The sequence below is a fragment of the Leptonychotes weddellii genome, chromosome 5, assembly GCF_054177405.1.
Source record: "Leptonychotes weddellii isolate Sample4059 chromosome 5, ASM5417740v2, whole genome shotgun sequence".
Lineage (NCBI taxonomy): Eukaryota > Metazoa > Chordata > Mammalia > Carnivora > Phocidae > Leptonychotes > Leptonychotes weddellii.
The window spans coordinates 40,110,439-40,117,120 of NC_138373.1; positions in this window are offsets into that span (position 1 = coordinate 40,110,439).

Sequence of the window (6,682 nt, forward strand, 5' to 3'; positions counted from 1 at the left end):
GGAAAGAACCTACATTATAACAGGGACAGTGGGGGAGACAAGACGCCAGAGCATAGATGCAGTATCTGCGTGGATGTTGAAAATGCCAGGAATGAAGAGAGAAACAGTATTACAGAATGAGCCAGAACTAGGAGTTAAAATCTTCAAGGAACGAGACTGAATGATGGTGAGGGTGGAGGCCAGGGACCACAACCATGAGAGGTGGCCTGAGACATGGCTGCTTCCAGGGGGCCACCACCCCCATCTCCACACTGCCAAGAAAGTGGCATCCATGAGGAGGAAACATGTTTGGGCTAGAAAGAAAGGGAAGGGGTGGGTATGTGGACAGAAGTCCAGGATTTAGAATTTTGTGACAATGGATGGAGCCCCAGTTCCAGAGGGAACACTAGGAGGGCTTTCAAGTGAGCCAGGAGTGAGCCATGCTCATGAAGTAGGAGGGACAGAGTGCAGGGAAGAAGGTTTAGGGGACTGGGATGAGCTGGGAGTCCCGGGCTCTTCAGATGACAGACATAAGCTGGGGTGAGGAGCAGATGACAGTAATTCTGACGTTATCCTGGCAAGAGGCGGTGGGAGGTTGTGCACACAGCAGTGAGGGCCTTGCTAGCCACAGGCAGAGCTCTGGAACTTTTTTGTGACAACTGACAAAGGAGACGTGGTGGCCCAGGGAGCAGAGGGCTCACCTTAGACAGAGAAACCCCCTCTATTGAATCCAGACATCTTGAGATTTGATAACAGCAGAGAATTTTTTCCTCTATGGTAAACTATCACATTCCTACCAGATGAAAAAGTAACCATCATGCACCATACAGGAGATGCCTGCTTCTCTCTCGAAACTTGGGGAGATGCATACTAAAAGGAAAAACTGACAGAAGGAAACAAGAAAGGAAGAAGGCAAATTGTCTTATTCCCCACTGGAGGGCAAGCCTCGGATGCATGACTCAACGGTAGAGGGCAGGCACTGCCAAGGCCCGGGAGGGAGACCCACATGGAGAAGTTACGCTGTGTGGGAAAGCCTCAGGGGAAGGGGCAAGAAGGAGTGGTCCTCTCTTTGAATCAGTCCCTGGAAAAGAGGCAGAGTTGGGGTTAGTGAACAACACACAGTTGGATAGCTTTCTGGAAGTCATGAGAAAGTGCTGGACTTGAGGAGGTTAAAAGATGTGCTGAGAGAAAGTCTTTTCTGGAGTCAACAAGAGGTTTGTTTTACCACAAAATGTATTTCTTCTTTACTCTGCCTATTTCCCAAGAGACCTTGGTGATCTAGTGCTTATGATGGAGGAAAGTTTCAATTCAATGCAAGCATGTTGGCCATGGTGGCCAAGGGCCACCACAGCCTAACTGTGCACAGGAACAATTGTGATCCCTGGAGGAGGCTGCTCGCTGTAAGTTTCAGTGGAGAGCTAACCTAGCCCTAAGGACAAAATGAGACATGGATGGACTCTGACTCAATATCCCTTTAGAGGACCACAGTGCATTTTCAATTGTAGGACCTAAGAAATCTTAGAGTTCAAGGAAAAAGATTGTACAAATATATTTTCTTGAGGAAGGATTTTGCTCAACAAAACTCTTAACTTTCTCACACACATATTCATACACAAGTAATTTCCAATCTGTTCTCCTTACCCAGCCCTTGCTGTGGCTATAGGTCTTTGCCTCTGTGTAGTCATGTGCAGCTGGAGGTGGGAGAGATGAGGGGTTCCCCAGCTCTGGCCCTCAATTATCGAGGTATCTGCAGGGGGTGCACTGTTTCCCTGTGCCATTTCCAGGGTAATGTCTGCTACTTCTAGAACTTCCATTTATTCTTTTCCTGTACCTTCTCTAGTTCCTGTGCCAAATGCAAACGTACTAAACTATAAGCCCTAAAAACGTAAGTGTACCAAGAGACCCTTGGCCAGTGGCCCCACTCCCTGCCTCCTGAGAAGGTGGACACCAGCCTCGGAAACACTATTAGAACAGTGCAAAAAACAGAATGATTTAAAAAAGAATGGCCCTCATTTTATGAGCTTCTTTCCAATAAGCTGGGATCAAAAGAGAGAACCCGTGTGGCTCCGAGTGAGCACAGACAAGCTAGGTTTGTGTTTTCAGCAGTTCTAACATGCCACCAAAAGCCTCTGGTCACTGTGAGTCAGCAGTATTTTGCAGAGAGGGTTGGGGTGGCATTTCTGATAGCAGCAAAGCAGAAATTCCTGATACGCAGGTAGGTCAAAGTCTCACTCCCCTTGTATTTCCTACAGAATGCAACGCCAGGTACTAATCAGATATGCCATACATTGTTTTTAGCTTTCTACAGGAAGGAGGGGTTTCTCAGTTCTCCAGGTGGTGCTGGAGGCCAACGCTGGCATGGCTCACTCAGTCAGATGAGGGTAGGAACGAGAGCAAAAGGGGTCCCACGTGTCCATGTCACTGGGCATTACTGGATAGTCCCCAGTGAGGACTCTGGAAGGGGAAGGTAGCTCTGTGTCCTTTATTATGTCACTGAAGGTAGAAATGATGGGCCCATGGTTACATCAAATGGCAATCTTCCTTTACCTTGTTTGGGACACTGACTGTCAAGCTTCTCTTCAATCATGTTCAGGGAAAAATTAAAAGTAAAATCTCCTGCCAACACAGAAAACTCCTCTGCATGCATGCAGAAAAGAAAGTAAATGGTTTTATTATTGAATGTACATTAAACCAGACTGCAATGAACATCGCAGGTAATCTGCTAATAAGGTTACAAAGACTGGAAAGAAATCTCATCCCTTTATATAAACAAGTAGATATATCTTCAAGATAAATGATAGCTTGTCCTCAGGTAAGAGGGCTTAATACCACCATTTGCGATGCATTATTGTATAGTTCAATTCTAAATTTGCATGGTAACTGGGAGAACCATCTCTGCTAATTAACTGACTTTTTCTGAAGGAAAAATGAAACCTCTATGACAACAGGCAACAGGCAATTATAGCCTGGAGCAAGGTGCCCAGAGGGACCTTACAGTTCAAGGAAAAAGATTGTACAAATATATTTTCTTGAGGAAGGATTTTGCTCAACAAAACTCTTAACTTTCTCACACACAGAGAGGGTCCCAGCCCTTTAAGAAAAATGTTAACAAAAGTGGCAAAACTTGGGCGCCTGGGTGGCTCAGTCGTTGGGCGTCTGCCTTCGGCTCAGGTCATGATCCCAGAGTCCTGGGATCGAGCCCCACGTCGGGCTCCCTGCTCCTCAGGAAGCCTGCTTCTCCCTCCCCCACACCCCCTGCTTGTGTTCCCTCTCTCACTGTGTCTCTCTCTGTCAAATAAAATCTTTAAAAAAAAAAAAAAGTGGCAAAACTTTAAGTAAACTAACCAATAAAAAACAGAACCTACATAAATAATATTATAAATGAAAGAGAAGACATTACAACTGATACCACAGAAATACAAAGGATCATAAGAGACTGCTATAAACAACTCTACATCAACACACTGGACAACCTAGAAGAAATGGATAAATTCCTGGAAAGGTACAACCTACCGAGGCTGAATCATGAAGAAATAGAAAATCTGATCAGGGTCGCCTGGGTGGCTCAGTCAGTTAAGCGTCTGCCTTCAGCTCAGGTCATGATCCCAGGGTCCTGGGATTGAGCCCCACATCAGACTCTCTGCTCAGTGAGGAACCTGCTTCTCCCTCTCCCTCTGCCTGCCGCTCTGCCTACTTGTGCTCTCTCTCTCTATCAAATAAATAAAATCTTTAAAAAAAAAAAGAAAATCTGATCAGATAAATAATGAGTATGAAGGTCAAATCGGTAATCAAAAACCTCCGGACAAAGAAAAGCTCAAGAACAGATGGCTTCATGGGCAAATTCCATCAAACATGTAAAGATGAATTAACACCAGTTCTTCTCAAACTCTTCTAAAAAATTAAAAAGGACAGAACACTCTCAAACTCATTTTATTAGGCCAGCTTGACCCTGGTACCAAAGCCACATAAGGACACAATAAGAAAAGAAAACTACAGGTCAGTGTCTCTGATGAACATAGACACAAAAATTCATAAGGAAATATTAGCAAACCAAATTTGCAACACATTAAAGGGATACACCATGATCAAGTGAGATTCATCCCTGGGATGCAAGGATGGTTCAAAATACATAAACTAATAAATGTTATACATCACGTTAGTAGATGAAAGATAAAAATCACATGATCATTTTAAAAGATGCAGAAAAAGCATGTGATGAAATTCAACATCCATTCGTGATAAAATTTCTCAATGAATTAGGTATAGAGGGAATATATCTCAACATAAAAGGGCCATGTATGACAAGCCCACAGCTCACATCATACTCAATGGGGAAAGGTCAAAAGCTTTTCCTCTGAAATCAGGAAGAAGACAGGGTACTACTCTCACCACTCCTATTCAACATAGTACTGGAAGTCCTAGTCAGAGCTATTAGGCAAGAAAAAAGAAATAAAAGGCATTTTCTAAATCAGAAAAAAAGAAGTAAAATTGTCTCTGTTTGCAAATGACATGATCTTACATATGAAAAATTGTAAATACTCCAAAAAACTGTTAGAAGTAATCAACAAATTCAGTAGTTGAAGACACAAATGCCAATGTGCAAAATCAGTTGCATTTCTATACATTAACAATGAATTAACCAAAAAATAAATAAATAAAATAATGTAATTTATAAGAGCATCAAAAAAATAATATACTTATGAAATAATTTACTCAAGGAGGTGAAAGATCTGTACCCAGAAAACTATAAGACATTGATTTAAAAAAATTAAACGAGATACAAATAAATGGAAACATATCCTGTGTTCATGGATTGGAGGAATTAATATTGTTAAAATGTCCATACCACCCAAAGTAGATTCTGTGCAATCTCTATCAAAATTCCAATGATATTTCTTACAGAAATAGAAAAAACAATTTTAAAATTCATGCGGATCCATGAGAACAAAAACAAACAAACAAAAACCCAAAAAACAAAAAACTCAAAGCAATCTTGAGGAAGAAGAACAAAGCTGAAGACATTGCACTTCCTGATTACAGACTATATTACAAAGTTATAATAATCAAAACAGTATGGTACTGGCATAAAAACAAACACATAGACCGATAGAAAGGAATCGAGAGCCCAGAAATAAACACACACATATATAGACAACTAGTATTCGACAAGGGAGCCAAGAATTCTCAATGGGGAAAAGACAGTCTTTTCAATAAACGGTTCTGGGAAAACTGGATACCAGAAGCCAAAAAAAAATGAAACTGGACCCTTATCTCACACGGCTCACAAAAATTAACTGAAAATGAATTAAAGACTTAAATGTAGGGCTTGAAACCATAAAACTCTTAGAAGAAAACATAGGGAAAAACCTTTCTTGACCTTGGCAATTGTTTTATGGATATGACACCCAGAGCACAAGCAACAAAATAAAAAATAAACAAGTGGGACCACATTAAACTAAAAAGCTTCTGCACGGTAGAGGAAACCACTGACAAATTTGATACAGGGTTAATAACCAAATTATAAAAAGAACTCATTCATCCTCACATGTCATCCTCACGAGCACACCAGCCTTCTTGAATCAGGGCTCCACCTTCATGACCTTATTTACCTTAATCACCTCCCTAGAGGCTCCATCTCCAAATACGGTCAGATGGGGGGTTAGGACTTCAACCTAGAGCCTCCGGGAGACACAGCTCTGTCCCTAGCGAGCATCCCCCCAAGTCTCCTCAGTTTCTCGCCCGGAATCTATTTATGACTCCTATCTGCTTATTGACTCCTCTTGCCCTCTGACAGGATTTCTTCCTTGTGATCCCTGTAGATATGGTTTACCCTTGTCTGGACCCACCCTCGTCCATGTGGGGACTCTCTGGAGAGCAAGACTTATGTGTTCAGTTGCTTTTGTAATCCCATTCTATCTGAGAGAAAATGTGCATCACTTCATAGGGTCTGGATGGTTGGCTTATTTATTGTTTTGCTTTGTTTTCTGGAGGGGAACAAGTTAGGTTAAGCAATGGGAGCTGGGGGGGGATGAGGCACCTTTGAGGTATATCAAAGGTCAAGAGAAGTAGTTACTCCAGATCCTCACCAAGTATGAAGGAAGTTCATTGTGATATTTCTTCTTTTTTTAAATTTTTTAAAAGATTTTATTTATTTGGCAGAGAAAGAGAGAGCACAAGCAGGGGGAGCAGCAGGTATAGGGAGAGGGAGAAGCAGGCTCTCTGCTGAACAAGGAGCCCCACGCGGGGTTTGATCTCAGGATCCTGAGATCATGACCTGAGCCGAAGGCAGATGCTTAACCGACTGAGCCACCCAGGCGGCCCTCATTGTGATATTTCTTGATCTGTATCACAGACTCCTCACCTCTCTCTTCCCCTGAGAACCTGCCCTCCCCATGTTTCACTTTTCTGGATGTTGGTGCACTTTCCCCCCATCTCACGTTCTCCCTCTTCTATTTCCCATGGAAGCCAGGAACTGCTAACCACAGGAACCTGATCCCCCAGACTGAGATTCGTTCTCCTCTCAGAGCAAATCCCGGCTGTCATCATCTTCCGGCTCTACCGAGGGAGATTCCTGTTGGTTTTGGTTTTTCTCTATGAGGGCCCAGCAAAGAGGATGATGGAATGAGGGATTTCTCCTTCCCCTACCAAGTCAGGCACCCCAAAGGAAGAAGAAATATCCCAGCTCTTCAGTATCAAGAGCCAT